At 58.7% G+C, this 18222-nt stretch overlaps 1 long non-coding RNA gene across 1 annotated transcript; it reads left to right on the forward strand.

The window, feature by feature from the left end:
* The first annotated feature begins 381 nt into the window (after positions 1-381).
* On the forward strand, positions 382-2105 carry LOC122233771. Its single transcript, XR_006211492.1, has 3 exons — positions 382-746; positions 1252-1319; positions 2030-2105. It is a non-coding gene; the product is annotated as an uncharacterized LOC122233771 (long non-coding RNA).
* The last annotated feature ends 16117 nt before the right edge of the window (positions 2106-18222 follow it).

Consider the following 18222-nt stretch of genomic DNA (forward strand, 5'->3'; position numbering starts at 1 on the left):
TAATTTCCGCGGGGAGCTGACCGGCTCAAACACGGCCCCGCGGTGCCCCGACCGCAGGCCCCGAGACCGGAGACGGCGCCCAGACAGCCTTGCCCGGGTCGTGGGAGCGCCGCTGGGGCGGCCTCCTCGCGCGGCGCCCCGCCGCCTCCTCCAGGCAGCCCACCGCCACCGGGGAGCCGCTCCTCCGGGAAGCCTGCGTGCCTTCCCCAAAGTGATGCTCCCTTGGGGCCCCTCACACCTCTGCAAGCTCAGCCCCCTTTGGGGGGAGCGGGGAGGAGACGGGGTCAGGAGTGTCCGTTCTCTTAATGTGTACTGTGTCTCCCGCATCAGACTGGAGGCTACCTGAGGGCAGGGGTTCTTTCTTTGCAGACTGGGGGAACGTGAGTGAACTGACCTATAGTTCCTGCTTGGCCTGCTGGGAAACTGGGAAGAAGGCCCTGCCTGAATGGTCTCAGAGGAGTGGGTGGGTGTGGACACAGTGAATCTGCCTGCAGATGCCCTGGCTGTACCCAGGCGGGGCCGAAAGGGTAGCTGCACGCGGGGAAGAATTTTCTGAGTACTGGTTAAGAGGCTCCAGGGACTTGTCCAGGTTGGGCCCTGAGTGGTGCCGGTGAATATACGTGCCAAGGCTCCCTTCTGGCCTAAAGCACTTCCTCTGTGCCCTGCTGCTTTCTGCCTAGAGGTTGTGCCCACCTACCCTCCCTCCCGAGAACTTTGGAGGGGACGTGTTTTGCTAGTACATGAGGGTAAGTTGTCTAAAGGGCCCGATTTCCCTGGATCACTGCTGCTTTTAGGCCTGGGTGGATGAGGCTCTATTGGAATTTTCCAGATTGTGTGTGTTTCTGTGTGTGTGTGTGTGTGTGTGTGTGTGCACTCAGCTGGGGGCCCTGGCTTGTCCTGAGCACTCTGCCCTACCTTGTCCCCTCCCCCCACGTCCCAAACACCCCTCTCTTACCAGCGTGGCTGTTGTGGTGAGGCTAATCAGAAGTAATTATGGGGGAAGGAGGGATCCTCAGAGGGACCCCACAAAGACCACCTCATCCGCCCTGGCCCAGCCCTGGTGGCCCTGGCCCCCAGGGCCTAAGCCTGGCTCAGCTCTGCCTGGTGAGGCTGAACCCACCAACACCACCCCTGCCCACTGCTCCCCCGCCAACCCCAGCCCCTGGAGCCACGGGGAAGCTTTGCCTCAATCTCCCCGAAGCTGTTTCGTCCTCATTCATTCAGCCCACATTCACTGGGCTTCTCCTCCAGGCCAGGGCCCGTGCTGGCACAGGAAGTAGACCGGTCCCTGCCCTCATGGAGCAGCTCCTGGGACTCAGGTCAGTGTGGACATTGCAGAGGGAACGACAGAGGTCCCCTCTGGGACCACAAACCACTCCAGGGAGGCCCTCCCTTGCCACCGCCTTGCTGCAAAGGATGCAGGGGGGCTTGGAAGCCTGTGAGGGGTGTCCTGACTTCTGCACTCCTTACCTGGCATGGTGTCGGGTCCCACCTCCCACCCGGCATCGACAGGTGTCAGGCCGACCCTGCTCTGTCTCCCTGTCCTGCCCTCCTGCCCTCCTCCTGTGGCTGTTTCCTCCATCCACGTCGTTCTCCCTGCTTCTTTGCTTGGGGTCCCTCAGCAGCGCAGAGACCCTTGGTGTGCACCCCTCAGTCACCTCCCTAGGGCTCAAGGTCCCAAGCCAGGAGAAGCCTCAGAGACTGCGGACATCAACTCCTCCTCCCGAATGCGGGGTGGGGGCGGGGAGGCCAGCAGTAGGGCTCTGAACTGAACCCTAGTCTTTGACTTCCGGCCCAGCACTCTTTCTGGGGAGCCCTCCTTGACCTGCACCTGAAGGCAGCGTAAGTCCATTCCTTCCTCTATCCTTTCACGGTGCCCAGAGGACAGAGGAGCGAACGGGGTCTCTGCCATCGTGTCCTCCTGCCCTGCCCCAGTAGCCTGGGCCCAGAGACTGGACAGTGGGGTGGGAGGGCTCGGAGAGGGGCTCGGTTGAGGGTCTCTAATTTGCTCCTGCCCCTTGATGTCCAGAGGAACACAAGCCGCCTGTGCCCAAGAGATTTCCAAGCATAAACGGAGGTCAATGCCCCCCTCGCCTGCCCCGGAGGTGCCAAGGTGGTAATTAGGCTTGGGGGTGGGTCCTGGAAGGGTGGGGGTGGCGTGGCCATTATCCCCAGGAGCTGAGCTGGGCAGGAGCTGTGTGGTCCAGGCAAATGGGTGGTTTGTAGGTGGTCTGGAGAATGAATGAGTGAGTGTTTGGGAGGGAGGCCGGTGGGGAGGGAGCGGGGCAGGGTGGCGGGTAGGGTGTGGGGAGGCAGCAGACAGATTGGAGAGCAAAGCCGGGTAGTCGAGCCCTGGACTCACTGGTCTGGGCCCCTGCCCATGCTCTGAGGCATCAGCAAAGAGAGGACCGTGAGGCAGGTGGTGGGTCTCAGGGAAGCTTGCCCCTGGGCTGCTTCAGGAGGGGTGAGGGGAGATGGGTGGAGGCCATTCAGTGCAGCATCCTTGGCATGCTGTGGGGTGCTGGCCTGTGGCCCCTCCGTCCCCATTCCCAGCCCATGCCTAATCCCTCTCCCCGTAGGGAAAAATTCCTTGTTGGGCTGAGAAGGTCCTTCGATTGGACCCCTGTCCCCGTCTCAACCTCATGGGGGCTCTAGGTCCCCAAGATGATCTCTCTCTCTCTGACCCCCAAGATCCTCTCACGCGCTCCTTCTCCATATCAGGCTGCACAAGGTAGACTGTATCAGTTGACGTCATCGCCCTGAGCCTTGGTTTCCCTACCTGTAAAATGCGAGTAATACAGCATTTAACTGTGCGGATGAAATTAAGCCAGTCCAAGGCCAGTGTTCCTAAAATGGCGGTCTCAGCAATGACTAATGGCCCACAAGGTGCCCCGCTTGTCTGGAGGCCAGGGCTCCTCCCAGGAATGGGTACCTAAAACCCAGGACTTGGCCGTGACCCCCCTGGTATGGGGACCAGGACCCAGGCGGGCAGGCAGTGCTGTGAGCAGTTCACGGGGAAGGGGTGGGGTCGATGGGACTGTCCGGTGGCATCCTGCCTGGCCCCAGGCACATTCCTCCTCCCCCGCTGCTCTCCCCACCTGCTGGCTGCCACCTGAACAGCTCACCTGGCCTCTGGAGCAAGAGAGAGTGCAGTGAGACGACCATACAGGGCTCCTCCGAGGAGAGGAATGAACTGAGGGCGCGGGTGTGACCGGACCGCCTGCTGAGGCTCCCTAGCTGCTGCCCTACATGGAGGGGTTAAGCATCTGAGTCCCGGTTTCAATCCCAATACCCGGGGAGTATCCTTCCCACAGGGGCTAGGCCAGACTGGGGTGGGGTTGGGGGCTCCCGGAGGCAGGAGTTGGGCTCTTACCATCAGATGGGAGGATTCGTGAAGGGAGAGCTTATCCTACCTGGCCCAAGGGGGCTAGGCCGGGGTTGGATGGGTCAGCCTGGCACCTTCACGGGGTCAGCAGCCTCACCCCACTCTTTGCTCAGATCCCAAATTCTCTACTAATGGGAAAGTCCCCGGGGGAGCTGGAGAGCTTTGGAAAACCTGGGGAATTGCCCGCTGCCCTATGATCTGGAAACCGGTGAGGTAGGGGAGGGCCGTGTGTGTGTGTGTGTGTGTGTGCGCGCGCATGTGTGCAAAGGCAGTCATGATCAGGGTCATTCCCAAATCAATCTCCCTCCTCCTTTCCCTCCTTAAATCCACGCAGGCTAACCCCTTTTCTCCCTCCGTTCTCTGCGCCCCCCCCCCCCCGCCCAGAATCCTTGGCATTTATTGGTAGGGGTGCCACCAAGGGAGAAAGATGGCAACCTTCCTCCCTCTGACCTGCAGTCAGGCCAACCGAGCAGCCTGCAGGGGGCAGGCTGGGGTGGTTGGGACCATGTGGCAGGGGGTGGGATGCCGATGACACAGCTTCCCACACTGGCACCCAGTCTCCCATCAGGACCTCTCCACTCTATCCAAATATGGATCGCTGGAGGTGGGGGACGTTTGAGAGATCAGGGAGGAGGGGAGCTGAGCCAAATGGATTCTAGAAGGATTCTGAGGCACTTCGGAAGTATCTGTTGGGAGTCATTCAGCCTGAGAGCGGACAGAGCCTGGGCAGAGGGACAAGCAGAAGACCATCTCACCCACCCCTGGCTTCCTCGCCAAACCTCACTGAATACCTCTCGGAGAAGGTCTCCTGATTTAAGGTCTACGTCCACGAGTATTCAATGCAGCGGGCTCCACATCCCCACCACAAAAATAAAAACACTTCTGGGGGCACCTGGGTGGCTCAGTCGGTTGAGCGTCTGACTCCGGCTCAGGTCACGATCTCACAGTTCTTGGCTTCGAGCCCCGCATCGGGCTCTCTGCTGTCAGCACAGAACCCGCTTTGGATCCTCTGTCCCCCACCCCCATCTCTGCCCCTCCCCCACTCTCTCTTTCAAAAAAAATAGACTTTAAAAACATTTTTTTTTAAATAAAAACAGGGGCGCCTGGGTGGCTCAGTCGGTTAAGCGTCCGACTTCAACTCAGGTCACGATCTCGCGGTCTGTGAGTTCGAGCCCCGCGTCGGGCTCTGGGCTGATAGCTTGGAGCCTGGAGCCTGCTTCCGGTTCTGTGTCTCCCTCTCTCTCTGCCCCTCCCCCATTCATGCTCTGTCTCTCTCTGTCTCAAAAATAGATAAACGTTAAAAAAAATAAAAATAAATAAAAATAAAAACCCTTCCATTCAAGGCCTACCATGTTCCAGATCTGCAGCAGGCAGAGGGCAATGGTCTAACCATGACAGAGCAACGCTCCTTTCCCTCCTTTGCTCACAATCCAGGGACTGCGACACACAAGACGGGTTGCAGTTCAAGACAGGATGAACTCCCAGCGAGGCAGAGACGCCTGGAAATCTGGGTGTGCACACAGGGAGCTTCGTCCTGACAAAAGATCAGAGATAACCTCCGCTAGCATCCAAACGCCAAAGGTAACTCGAATCGGGCACCCTGAAGCGCCTCTTCTGCCCAGAAGCTTTCTCTGAGTCCCCAGACTCAATCTGCCCCACCCCCATGGTAACTTCCCCTTGTGTTCCCCAAAGCACCCTGAACTTGTCGCAGTTTGTAAGGATATATTTATTTATGGGATTATGCGATTAATCCCTCTCCCCCACAACACCATGAAGTGCCAGGAACAAGCTTGTCTGTGAGCCAAGGTGCTCGGCCATAGAGGTACGTGGGGGGACTAGTGTGAAACAAGCCACTGGATGTGGCTGCAGTTGAAGAAGGTGAAGCGGGGGCCCAGGCTGGAAAGGTAAATTGGCACCAGATCAGGGCGGGCTGTAAATACCAGGCAACGTTGGGACTTTATCCTGCTGGCAATGGGGAGCCATCAAAGGTTTTTGAGCATGAGAGTAGCGTGTTCCAACCTGCGTTCTGAGATCCCTCTTAGTGTGGCGGGGGGGGGGTGCGCGCGGAGGGACGGGGCGGGGGGAGGGGGTGTGCTCTCCTGGAGGAAGGGGAACCAGCCATTGTTGCAGGAGTCTCGGGGACTGGTTTAAAAAGGCCTCGGTTGAGTCCAGAGCGGTCAAAGTAGAAAGAAAAGTGGGCACCTCCAAACCCATTAATGCAGCAGAAAGGGGGAGGCTTGGTGACCCGCTGGGTGGTTTCCAGATTCTCGCGTACTGTCTTAGAGATGTGATGCCTTCAGGCTGGATAGGGCATATCCGAGGCACCGTGCTGGAGGAGTTGAGCTCTATTTGGACACGGTAGGTCAGACGTGCAGTCCTTCCTGGTGGCTCTCCAATTGTCTCACCAAAGCCTGGGTTCCCTTGGCCCTCCGGAACCCCAGCTTCAGGGTGGCTTAGCTTCCCCCAGGGTGCTGAGGCTCACAGAGACCACTGGAGAGTGAGTGGGTGGGGGGGGCGGGGGGGGGGGTTAGAGCTGGGCACCGGGCCTCCTGGCTTGCTGCCCCTCTGGGAGCTCCCACCCCTCCTAGGTGCGGAGGAGGCTCCCTGGGGAGCCTGGAGAAGATGGGGAAGGGATCTGGGAGCTCCCAGGCAGAGGGCCAGTCCAGTGAGGGTTAACAAAGTGCTTTGGTCTCTAGGAGATACACTCGAAGTCAGGCGGCTAGAGAGGGGGGCGAGATTTGAACTCTGAGAGAGATCCAGCTCCAAGAGATGCGTCCTCCTCTCCCTGCCCACCAGATACCCCCGTGCACATCTGGGTTCCTGCAACCCTTAGCAGAAGAGCAAGCGAGGAGGGTGTGGGAGACACATGGGGTTGATGAGGAGGCGTTGGGTCCAGCAACACGCGGGTGTAGAGACAGAGCACAGGCCCCTGAGTGATAATCACAGGTTGAGGGCAGAGCCCAGGACGCAACCCCCAGACCCTAGAAGCAGGAGCCCAGCTCGCAGGGCATCACAGAATGTACCGAAGCGAGCCCTGGCCAAGGAGCAAATGCCTGCTTGGCAAAGCCCCGGCTGAACAGAGATGCATCCCGACACCCAGCAGATGCAGAGAAAAGGAGTGGAAAAGGATCTCACCCGGAACCTCCATCTGAGAGCTTTCCAAACTGTGTTCCCTGGAGTCCTCCCTAGACGGGCTCATGAGTTGGGTGCCAGGGAAAGGGGACCTCACTCCCTACTCCAACCAGAAAGCCTCCATTCGTTTGATTTACACACTAGGCACCTGCCTGAGACTCTGCTTGGGGGCGGGGCGGGGGGGGGGGATGTAGGTCGCTACTAAAACAGACACAAATAAATAACGCTGACCCCGAAATACTGCACGCTGGAGAATCGGCGCCCACGTTCCCTGAGTTAGCCCCGCTGACCCTCTCAGCTATTCAGGTATGTGTGTTGGACGAACACTTGAAGTTCTGGACTCTCTGTCCAGTGCTCTTGAGTTACAAGAGACTTTCCAGGAGAGGGCACATGGGCAGGGAGGAGAGTCCCGGTGAGGGAGGGGGGTTATCATCTGTCGCCCGGCCAGTCTCTTAGCTGGGTCGGCCCTCAAACCTCAGCCCCCACCCCCCCCACACCCCCACCCCCCCACACCCCCACCCCCCCAGTGAGCAAGGCCGCACACTCGGGCGGGCGCGCCCCCCGCGGTCAGCGACCACCCGGCAGCCAGAGGCAGTGAGGGGGTGCGGCCAAGAAAGGGTTAATCTGCAGAGCCTTTCATCAGCAGCTTGGCGGGCTCCCAAGGCCCACAGGCTGGGTACCTGGGCGCCTACCTCCGTCGGTGGGGCGGAGACGTGACCACAGGGCAGCCCTGCCGTCTGCATTCCTCCCGCGTGAGTGCGTGAGTGACAGCCGCCGCCGCGCCTGAGCCCCTCGCGGGGCGCCCGGCCTCCCGCCCTCCGCGCAGGGGTGGGGGCGGCCGCCCCTGGAGCGCAGTGCGGGCTCGCAGATCCCTTGTCTCTTCTGGCTGAGGCCCGTGCTCTGCAGGGAGCCAGCCCTGTGCCAGAAGAGACACCCGGACAGCCCTGCTGGGGGACCCAGGACGCAGCCTCGCCGTGAGGTCAGGATTCAGAGATGGAGAAATCACTCGGGCTTCCTGGAGGAGGGGGTCAGGACAGGGTGGGCACAGCCAGACCAAGGCCCAGCGCTCTGGGAATTTGGCCTCTGTCCCCTCCATGTCCTCCCTTGGCTCCAGCTATCCACATAAATTTCAACCCTCCCATTACATGGTGGCAGAATGGCCATCCTCAACTCCTTTTCCCTGAACTCACCAGCCCTTGCCTTTGATCTCTCTTGGGGCCTGTTGGTGGAAACAGGAAGTCGCCCTTGGCTTGAAGCGAACTCAAACAGGGTGTAAACAGGCAAGCACCCCACCTTCGGGCTTCCCCAGGATGGAGACCAAGTGTCAAGTCCCTCTGAGAAGGCGGTGGAAACGCACTCCCTCTCCCTCTAGGCCCGGCGGGGGTGGGGGGTGGGGGTTCTCCAAGAAGGCCAACAGCACTAGAGAGAGAGTGGCTTCATACCGGGGTCCTCGTCCTAAAGGAGAGCCTGTCCCCAAAGTGGAGCTCCCCCCAAGGCTCAGCATCCCTCCTCCAGACTCGTGTGCAAGGCTGGACACTTGCCCCTTCTGCAGGATGAAATCCCCACCCCCCGCCCCGGGGTCACCTTGCCCACCCAAGGCCTCTGGCAAAGGGGCGTTTGGGGCAGCCCAGGCAAAGGAGCTGGGCCACCTCGCCCCCAACTACACAGCTTCCCAAATGCCTCTGTAGCCACAGAGTCCTCAGATCTAGGAACCCGGCAGAGGACCCTCCTGAGAATTTTCCAGTACCCCTTCAAGCGGGCACTTCAAGCCCAATTGGAAGTACAAGGCTCAGCTCTGGCTTCCAGCCTCTCTCTCTCTCTCTCTCTCTCTCTGTTGGGGTCCCCAGGGCCCTGGGCACGTGTGCAAGGAGAGGGTGAGGAGGCTGAGGGGGAAGGGGTATGTGGAGAAATGGGTGAGGGCAGGAGCAGGTGGGGACCAGCCCCAGGGTGGCTCGATTCCCAGGACAGCGGGAGCATGGCTCTGCCTGCCGCCCTCTCTCCCTCCGCGTGGCCTCCCAGGCACCTCCTTCTCGTCCACCTGGCTTCTTCAGGTTCTGTCTCTTGGATGCCAGTTGCTGCTGTGAGAACAGGCAGAAGTGTGGTCTGATATCTAGATTTAACGAAGCCCTTCTGTGCCTTTGGAATCCTGCCAGGGTGCTCTCCTCTCCCTTCTCAGTCCTCCGTGAACCATGTAATTAATGTCTGAGGAGTGGGGTTGAGGCCACCATGGGGGGAGAAGCAGCAGACTCTCCCCCAACCTCGGGCTGAGAGCTTATTCCTGACCTCGAGAAGACAGCCAGCTTTGCCTGAACAGGAGGTAGGGGTGAGGTGCCTTGTGGGGCAGTGCGATTCCGCGGGGGGGGGGGGGGGGGGGGGAGGGGGACCCTGCTTCGTGCGCCTTCCCCCCCGCCCCCGCCGGCTCAGCCCTGGGGCCAATGACTCCATCTCAGTTCTCTCATCTCTGAAATGGGATAATAACTGCAGAAACCACACACAGCGGGTGTCCCAAAGGTTCGTCTGTTAAGTAGAAATGGGTGCTGGGTGGTCGGTGCCCTGGGAGAGCAGCCCAGCTGAGCCGAGGACCCCAAGCCCCTGGTCCCCGGCATGTATGAGATGAACTGCCAGGCTACCCACCCCCGGCCCCTTCGCCCCCCCCCCCCGCCCCCCCCACATCAGGACAACCTTCCAACACCCGACGCATTGCCTTGAAAGGAAGGCCACAAATCGTAAGGCGTCAGGCTAAAATCAGGTAAGGGTGAAATAAAATCAAACTAAGACACCAGGCTCAAGAGACCTCAGAAGAACTGGTCTCTCCCCCCATCTCTCCACCTGGTGGTCTCTGGGACTTATGCTGGAGTAGGGGTGACCAGCTGTCCCAGCGTGCCCACATCTGTTGTGGCTTTAGCGCTGAAAGTCCCATGTCCCGGAAACCCCTCCGTCTGGGGTAAAATGGGCCAATTGTTCACCCTTTCTCAGAGCAGGTTTGGAGATTGGAGAGATCACAGCTGGCTGATCCCCCCACTCCGCCCGGTTTTCTTTAGATATCTCTATGGCAATGGAAAAATGCTGGAGGCCTCAGAAGCTTCTGCCCACCCCCAAGACCATGCAACATCACGACGAAAAGCGGCACCCACCGCCCACCCCCCCCCCCCCACCATGCTGGAGTCTAAGACTCCTTCCTTCCCGCAGTTATCCCTCTGCCGAGGAGAATTCTCATCCGAGGACTGAGGTTCTGGACCCTCTGCCTGTGTCCGCACACTCCAGACACCAGCGGAGCCTTGGCAGGGCCCAAGCAACGAGGGAGAACCTTCCAGGAGACAAGCCCCATGTTGCCATCTGGTGGTAATTCCCCAGGGAAGAGATCTGCCCAGGTGACCTCTAGGTCAGGCTTCTTTAAATAGCCCCAAATTGCCTTTGACACAAGCAACCTGGGGTCGCCGCCGCTGGGGGAAGGAAGACCCAAGGCTTTGAAGGCCACACCCCCTGACGGCACTACCTTGAAGCCCCTTCTGGGGGCCAGCCTTCCAGCTGCGCAGCAGCCATCCACAGGCATTCCTAAGGGGTAGCTGCAGCAGGTCTCTGGGAGGGGCAGGGAAGGGGTGAAGGAAGCGGGGATGGGCCCTCCCTCGTACATGCCCAGCTGTTTTCTTTTAGGAAACACCAGACCCCTGCCTCCCCCCACCTACCACTCACACACACACACACACACACACACACACACGCACACAAGTCTCTGTTGATCTCAGAGCATAACCATTATTGTGCAGGACGATCTGGCGGGGAAATGTGGAGACACAGCCCCCCGGGCCCTGCCCTGCTCTAGAGGGACACTCATACCCGCTCACGGAGCCGAGAGATGGCACCTACAGGTGCCTGGGCCCTGTTTGGAACCTGGCACCCCTCGTGGCATCAGGTCAAGGGGGTGGGCAGGCAGCCTGGCCTTGGGCCTCTCCCTCAGAGCCAGGCCCCCCAGGCTGGGCAGGGAGCTGTCAAATCCCCCACTACAGAGACAAATGGAGCCGTCAGAGAAAATAGCTTCTAATGGGGAGCAGGAGCCAGGCTGGGCTGGGGTGCGGGGGGGGCGGGGGTGGACTCTGCTGGCCAGATGTGAATTCTTCACTAATCACACCAAATTGGCCCAATTTGTTCACTGACACGTGGGGGGACCGGCTTCATCTTTCTCCCACTGAGCAGGCTTCCCTCCCTCCCGCATGGAAGCACTTTTGGCTCTAGGGATAGGGCTGGCCAGCTGACAGCAGGCTGGAGGAAAGGGGATGAGGCCAGATCTATATACCCTCTCTCCCTGGAGGACTCCAGGAGTTGGCTTGGGCTTGCCTCCCGGCCATCTCTGCCAGCCCCCTGGGCCCTGGGTGCTGAGGACCACTTAGTTTAGGGACCGTGGGAAGGGGGGGGTGGCGAGGAGGGAAGGAGGCTAGGCTACCTGCAACCTTGAAAGTGGGTGGTACGGCGGCGGGGGGGGATCTAGGGGGTGGGAGGTGTTCTTGAGAAGAGCAGGGAGGGGAGAAGAGGCTAAGGCACTTAAGGCAAGATGATGTCACCTCTTAGAGGCAGCAGACTTTCCCGGGTCCCATTGAGGCCACAAACTCTGAGCCTGCTGGGGAGAGGAGGGAGAGTGCTTGCCCCTCACCCGAACTCTGAGCCAAACTCTGAGCCCTTCAATGCTTCTACCAGAAAACTACTGAAGGTGGGACCCTAGATGTTGTGAACGTTACCGTCCACTTCACTTGGGCCTCTTTTTCTCCGATGCAAATCACAAGGTGATAAGGCGATGGGCATCTACTAGGGTTTGAGGGCTCCGGGAGGTAAGATAGGAGGGATGTTAGGGGGTAAGCCAGGGCGGGAGCATAAATGGAGGCCCGAGCCTCTAGAACCCTCTCTTCTCTGTCCTACACCGGGAAAGGGATTCATGCACATGAGTTTGGGCGCCCTAGCCCATCGCCCCCTGCCCCGCCAGCCTCACCCCTTTCCCAAACAGCCACTCCGGGGTCAAGAAAAGCTGGAGTGAAGGAAAAAGCCCGTGTAGAGCCTGAGAGTGGGGTCAGGGAAGTCGGGGGGTTCTGTGGTCTAGAAAGAGGATTGTGTCAATCTCCCTTGGCTTCAATGGAGTTCTCACTCTGGGGCAGCGAGGAGCTGGCTGGGAGGGGGCCAGAACAAGGTTATTAAGCTTGGGGCCCAAGGCAGAGGCCCCTGTGCCCAGGGCCCTCACTTTGGGCTGGAGAGAAGGTGAAGGGCATTCAGGGCACCCCAGCCTGGCCGGCTCCCACCTCCACACCCCCTTCCCTACTCTTGATCTCACCCACCCCAGGGCTCAGCCATTCCTGCCCCTGGGGATGGACCCTCAAGAACTTTCCAGGCCACCTTTCACCCCAAATCCCAGACCTTCCCAAGGCTCAACTCGGTTGCAATCAGTGCTGCTCCCTGGGGGGAAATTCCACTTGAGGAAACAGTGGAGGAGGGGCCGGCCCTGAGGGGGAGATGGGCCGCCAGGTTCTCGGAAGGCAGGGAAGTCACCTGGTGATAACCTGTGACACCAGGTGTGGCGCTCCTGGTGGGAGGAGCGGGGGAGCAGGACAGAGCGGGAGGCAGGGGGCTCCGGGGCTGGATATGACAGAGGTGGCCCACCTTGGGGCGGGGGGGGGGGGGGGAGGAGGGGGAGGTCAGGGGGCAAAAGGTGGGGGTGGGGTGGGGAGAAGGAGAAGGAGCAAAGTGCCACCCAGGGTCCGTCCGGTGCCATCAACAACTTGGTGTTGTTTTATGATCACCGCCTCCTCCTCCTTTCCTCACCTGCCTCCCTGGTCTTCCCTGGCCGAGCAGAGCGCCCCCTCCTGGCAGGGTTAGAGACCTGGCTTCCGGAATGCTGGGCGCAAAAGGGAAGGGACGCACACGCAGGAAAGTCCCTGGATTTCTTTTAGACACGCCACCTCCTATTCTCCTGCAGCTTCTGGTTGATTCGTGGGCTTATCTTCCCTGAGAACAAGAGCTCTTTCTCGGGCCCGGAGAGTCATGAGTCCAAGTTCCGCTACTCACTCGCTCTGTGACCACGACCTGGTCCGACAGAACTTTGAGCTGTTAGGTAACCTCTCCGCGCCTCAGTTTCCACATCTGTGAGGGGGGAAAACCACCCCAGATCCCTGCGTGGACTGCATTCGCTCACAGAAACCTAGCACACAGAGCGGGCTGCCTCAGTACCTGCCGAAGGAACGAAGGCGCGAATGAATGAGCCAACAGACTTGAAGGGCACCCTCCGTTTATGCCTTGTGCCTCATTTCCTTACAGATTCTTGGACACCATCTGGATTTCCATCGGAACGGGGATTTCAGCCTTCCACGTCTCGGTGTTCCTCATCCATAAAAGGGGCAATCATGAAATGAGTCGATCTAGGTGAAGTTCCTTTTTTAAAAAAAATTTTTTAACCTTTTTTTTATTTTTGAGACAGAGAGAGACAGAGCATGAACAGGGGAGGGTCAGAGAGAGGGAGACACAGAATCTGAAACAGGCTCCAGGCTCTGAGCTGTCAGCACAGGGCCCGACACGGGGCTCGAACCCACGGACCGCGAGATCAAGACCTGAGCTGAAGTCGGACGCTTAACCGACTGAGCCACCCAGGCGCCCCTAGGTGAAGTTCTTAGAGCAGTGTCTGGTCTTGGGGAGGGTCTGAGGAATGGTGGTATGGCAGGACTAAAGGCCATGTTGGCCACCCCTCAACGCACAGAGCAGGGCTCATCCCTCCCCCACACCACCCTACCTTCAAATGGCCGAGGAACAAGATGCCCCAGGGCCCTTCCTCTCTCCCTAGTCTTTCTGTCCCACAGGCCCAGTCCTCCCACCTTGGAGACCAGAAAGCCCTTTGCTCACGGTAAGCTCCTTCTCTCAGAAACACTCTGCCAGCCTGGAGAAACTCCAGGAAGTTCCACGTTCCTCAGTGCCTGCCCAGCCCCACCCCGGCCCCAGTTTGCGTGGCTTCCCCTCCCCTCCCGCCCTGTCTCCGGGACTGATCCTTCCTGGGTCCCTGCCCTGCTCTCAGCCAGTGACCTGCCTCCCTCTCAGCCCTCCTCCCCGGCCGCCCCTCTGGCTGGCACCCGGGCCGGTCTGTCCCCCGTGGCGATGGTGTGCAGGCTGAGTCCACAGCGGGCCCTGGGAGGAGCACTGGGTGCCAGGACCAGCCCGGGCCGGTGGCTCAGGCCTCCTCTTGCTGAAACCTGCCACCTCCCAGCCCCTGTGGACACACACTCATCCCCTTTCGCCGCCGCCAGGAAGCCGGCTCCAAACACCTTTACTAGAAACCAACACTCCCTGCGTACCCACTCCGGTCCTGGGAGGGCTCTGCCAGCTTGCCTGAGGGTGTGGCCCGAGGGCTCCGGCCCTGGCCCTCTCGAGACAGTCTTTCCCTGCTGTGGCTGACCTGCCCCCGTTCTGAAGCGGGCGCTGTCCCAGACGGTGGGAGAGGAAATCGAGTGGCTGTGGACCGGCAGGATTTCTCCAGGTTTCTCCTGGGGCGCCTGTAAGAGGAGAGACTTGTGCACGCAGACCCCACTCAAAGCAACTCGCACGGTTACTCTCATTTCAGGCCTCTGTTTTACCTTTAATGGACGCGTCCAGGGGCGTCCGGGTGGCTCAGTCGGTTCAGGGTCTGACTCCTTTTTTTTTTTTTTTTTTTTAACATTTATTTATTTCTGGGAGACAGAGGGAGACAGAGCACAAACGGGAGAGGGGCAGAGAGAGGAGACGCAGGATCTCAAGCAGGCTTCGGGCTCCGGGCGGTCCTCGCAGAGCCCGACGCGGGGCTCGAACTCACAAACCGCGAGATCATGACCTGAGCCGAAGTCGGAAGCTCAACTGACTGAGCCACCCAGGCTCAGCCCCGGGGGTCTGACTCTCGGTTTCGGCTCGGGTCGTCATCTCACAGTTCCTGAGATCGCGCCCCAAGTCGGGCTCTGTGCTGACAGTGCAGAATGTGCTTGGGATTTTCTCTCTCTCTCTCTCTCTCTCTGCCCCTCCCCTGCTTGCGCTGTCTCTCTCTCTCTCAAAATAACTATATAAATAAACATTACAAAAGCAAACATATACATATTTACAGGATATTTTACTCCATATTATCTCCAAGTTGGTTTGTTTTACTATAAAAAGCAAGCTGTAGGGGCGCCTGAGTGGCTCAGTCGGTTAGGCGTCTGAATCTTGGTTTGTGCTCAAGTCATGATTTCAGGGTTCGTGAGACTGAGCGCCTCGTTGGACTCTGTGTGGACAGCAAAGAGCCTGCTTGGGATTCTCTCTCTCTCTCTCTCTCTCTCTCTCTGTTCCTCCCCTGCTCATGCTTGTGCACTCTCTCCCCCCTCTCAAAATAAATAAACATTTTTTTTTTTTAAAGCAAGCTCTAAAACATTTTCTAGTTCCTTTTTCCCTCCAAAAACCTTTGGGTTAGATACACGTATCACAAAAATGCACCACGGCTTTGGGTATTCCCTGGCAGATCGCCTCGTGGCCCGGGGTACATCGGTGCCCCCGTCGGAGAAGCTCGGGCCCAGAGAACAGGTGGGAGAGACCTGGGACAGGGGCGCATGACCTTCCCTTGCTAATCTGACTAGATCTGACACCAGGCTCTCCAGCCCTGACCCCCAGACGTGCCCCATCTTTTTCAGAGTTTTTCCGCACTGGGCTTTCCCTCGCGGCTCGCCGTTCCAAACCTTCTCTCCAGTCCTGAGAAGGGCCTCTGGCAGTTCCAATTCTGGGGAGCACCAAAACAGAACCCGGCCCGCCCCACACCTTCCCACACAGCTACACTGTTTACCTTCCGTCACACCGCCCCGTGTCCTCCTCTGCAAACCAATGGGGCTGAACTTTGGTCTCTAGGGATGCCTCCCACGGGCGAGAATCCTCACCTCCTTATAGAAACTGGAGGCCTCACTAGAAAATCAGTCTCCACCTCAGAACGAATATTCTTCCACTCCCGCAAACACGTACTAAGCGACGACGATACGCCCTCCTCCGGGCAAGGTTTCGGGGGCTGCGGGTCAAGCAGGGTTCCTTGCCCGCGCAAAACTCAAGCGTGGGCCTCAGAGGTATGTTGGAGGTGAGGTGAACAGCCCCGGCCCCTTGCGACCAGCCAAGACCAACATGGGAGATGCAGGAGAGTGCTGTGATTAAGCACTCGGGCTCAAGTGGAGGTGGCCTGGCATATATCCCATCTCCTCACGTAGTCCTTAATGCCTCTATACCTCAGTTTCCCCATGGAAAATGCGCTTAACAACAGTACCTCCCTCAAGGGCCATGACACTGGCTGTTCCTCTGGCCTTGATTGCTAGACCCCCGCCATTATTCAAACGGCTGGCTCCCTCCTTTCACGTAGGTCTCTGCTCACCACCTCCAGGAAGCCCACCCCACCACTCTCTGTCCCTTTATGTGGCTTCAGTTTTCTTCAGAGCGCTTATCCCCACTGGATATCGTACACCTATTTTCTCACGAGTTGATTTTCTCCTCCCCTCGCCAGAATGTAAGCTTCAAGAGGACAGAGGTTTTGTGGGACGCCTGGGTGGCTCAGTCAGTCCAGTGGCCGACTTCAGCTCGGGTCATCACCTCACGGTTCGTGAGTTCGAGCCCCGAGCCCCGCATCGGGCTCTGTGCTGACAGTTCAGAGCCTGGAGCCTGCTTGGGATTCTGGGTCTCCCTCTCTTTCTGCCCCTCCCCTGCTCGCACTCTTGTCTCTCTCTCTCAAAAACAAATGAACGTTTTTAAAAAAAATGTCTTTTAATTTAAAAATAAATAATAATAAAATACTATAAAAAAGAATGGGGGTGCCTGGGTGGCTTAGTCCGTTAAGCATCTGACTCTCGATTTCGGGTCAGGTCATGATCTCGCAGTTGGTGAGTTCGAGCCCCGCGTCGGGCTCTATGCTGACAGCTCAGAGCCTGGAGCCTGCTTTGGATTCTGTGTCTCCTTCTCTCTCTGCCCCTCCCCCACTTGTGCTCTGTCTCTCTCTCAAAAATAAATAAACATTAAAAAATTTTAAAAAAGAGGCCAGAGGTTTTGTCTATTATTATTATTATTATTATTCCTGTATCCCCAGTCCCAGCATCCAGAATAAAGCCTGGCACATAGTAAATGCTCAACAAATACTTCCTTGAACTAATCTTGAATAACAGAGATGCGGAAGCTAACTGCAGCCCAGGCTTTGCACGGTCTCTGGCACCTGACGGGTGACAATAAATAGAAACTGCTACTATATAACACATAACAAGGGGTCTGACTGAAAAAGATTGGAATTTCATGAGGCGAAAAACAAAATTCAGCCCAAATTACATATATATGTTGCTTCATGTTATAAACATTTCTGCTGCTGGCTCCCGCCATCTGTCTTGATTAGAAGATGGTTTGACCCCACTGTTGGTGACTCCAAAAATTGAGCCTGTCCAACGTTTGCCAGTTCATCTTCTGGAAGCGCTCTTCCTCCAGACTCCGTGTGAGCGATTTGGACCATCAGTGAGATGTCACCTCGGGGGCCACCTGGGCCCCCGAAAGCCGCTAATCACAGGTGATGGAGGCTGAGAACCCCAACCTTCCCCTTCTCTACAGGAAACCCGAATAAAGACCGGGACGATGAAGGAGGCCCTTTTGAGGGCTCTCCTGCCTTCCGTCGGGAGTTGCTTCCCTCAGTCTGGAGTCCTGTCAACCTAAAGGTCTGGGGAGAAGGATGCCACATCCCCCCCTTACCCTCCATGCTAAGAGACGCCCACCCTCCAACACCCTGTCCCTAGGTTGCCCTTCCTTTTCTTGGCCGGTTAGGACAGGAGGGGATGTGGCATCTGGGGTCCAGTATGAATTATGAGGCAGAGAGGTCACTCCTGGTCCTCCCCCCTCTCCCAACGTGACCGGTGTGGGCACAAGCTGGAAGGTGACAGTCCCTGACCAGTTTGAAGGGAGAGACAAGTCCCTGCCCTTCGTGGCTACACCATAGGATCACTGAACACTTACGGGCGAAGCTCATCTAATACCCTAACGCGGCAGGTGGGGTTAATAGCCCTATTTACAGCTGGGCAAACAGCCTCAGAGAGGTCAAGTGGCTTGGCTTGCCCAGGGCCAGAGCACAGGCCGGGTCTCTGTGCGGCAGTGAACAGAAACTTGGGCTACCAGAAGGCGAAGAGGTGTGGCCCTTCCGGGCAGGCTTCCTGGAGGAAGAGGAGGAGGAACAGGGCTGAGAAGCAGAGGCAGGGCGACTGGGGAGCAGAGAGGCAGGAGGCCGGGTCGGGGTGTGGGCCTGGGCAGCGTGATCCTGAGCCTCCTGGGCTGCGACCGTGTGGGGCCCCAGCCCGGGAGGGGCCGCCGCCCCCAGCCCACGACCCCGGCCCCGCCCGAATTGGGACCAGGAGGCCGGCGCGCGACCCGGCCACCCCAAACCGGTGGCATGGGGAGGGAGTGGCGGGGACCCGACGCCGAGATGCAAGGGCTGAGCCCCCCTCCCTCCCCGGCGGTTCAGGGCTCCCCAGCCTCGGGGCCCCGGTCTAAGAAGAGTTGGCCTCCAGTAGAAATCAGGCGGTGGAGCCCAAACAGAGGGGTCGGCTCGGCCCGGCGCCCAGGACTGCAGGGTTGGGGCGGCGTCGGCCGGAGCCACGGGAGGGGTGTGGGGACGGCGGGGCTGGAGGCCCGCAGGGCTGGGGCCCGGCTGCTTAATGGTTTTCGGAGGAGGCTTCTGG

Source organism: Panthera tigris, chromosome E1, assembly GCF_018350195.1.
Source record: "Panthera tigris isolate Pti1 chromosome E1, P.tigris_Pti1_mat1.1, whole genome shotgun sequence".
Classification (NCBI taxonomy): domain Eukaryota; kingdom Metazoa; phylum Chordata; class Mammalia; order Carnivora; family Felidae; genus Panthera; species Panthera tigris.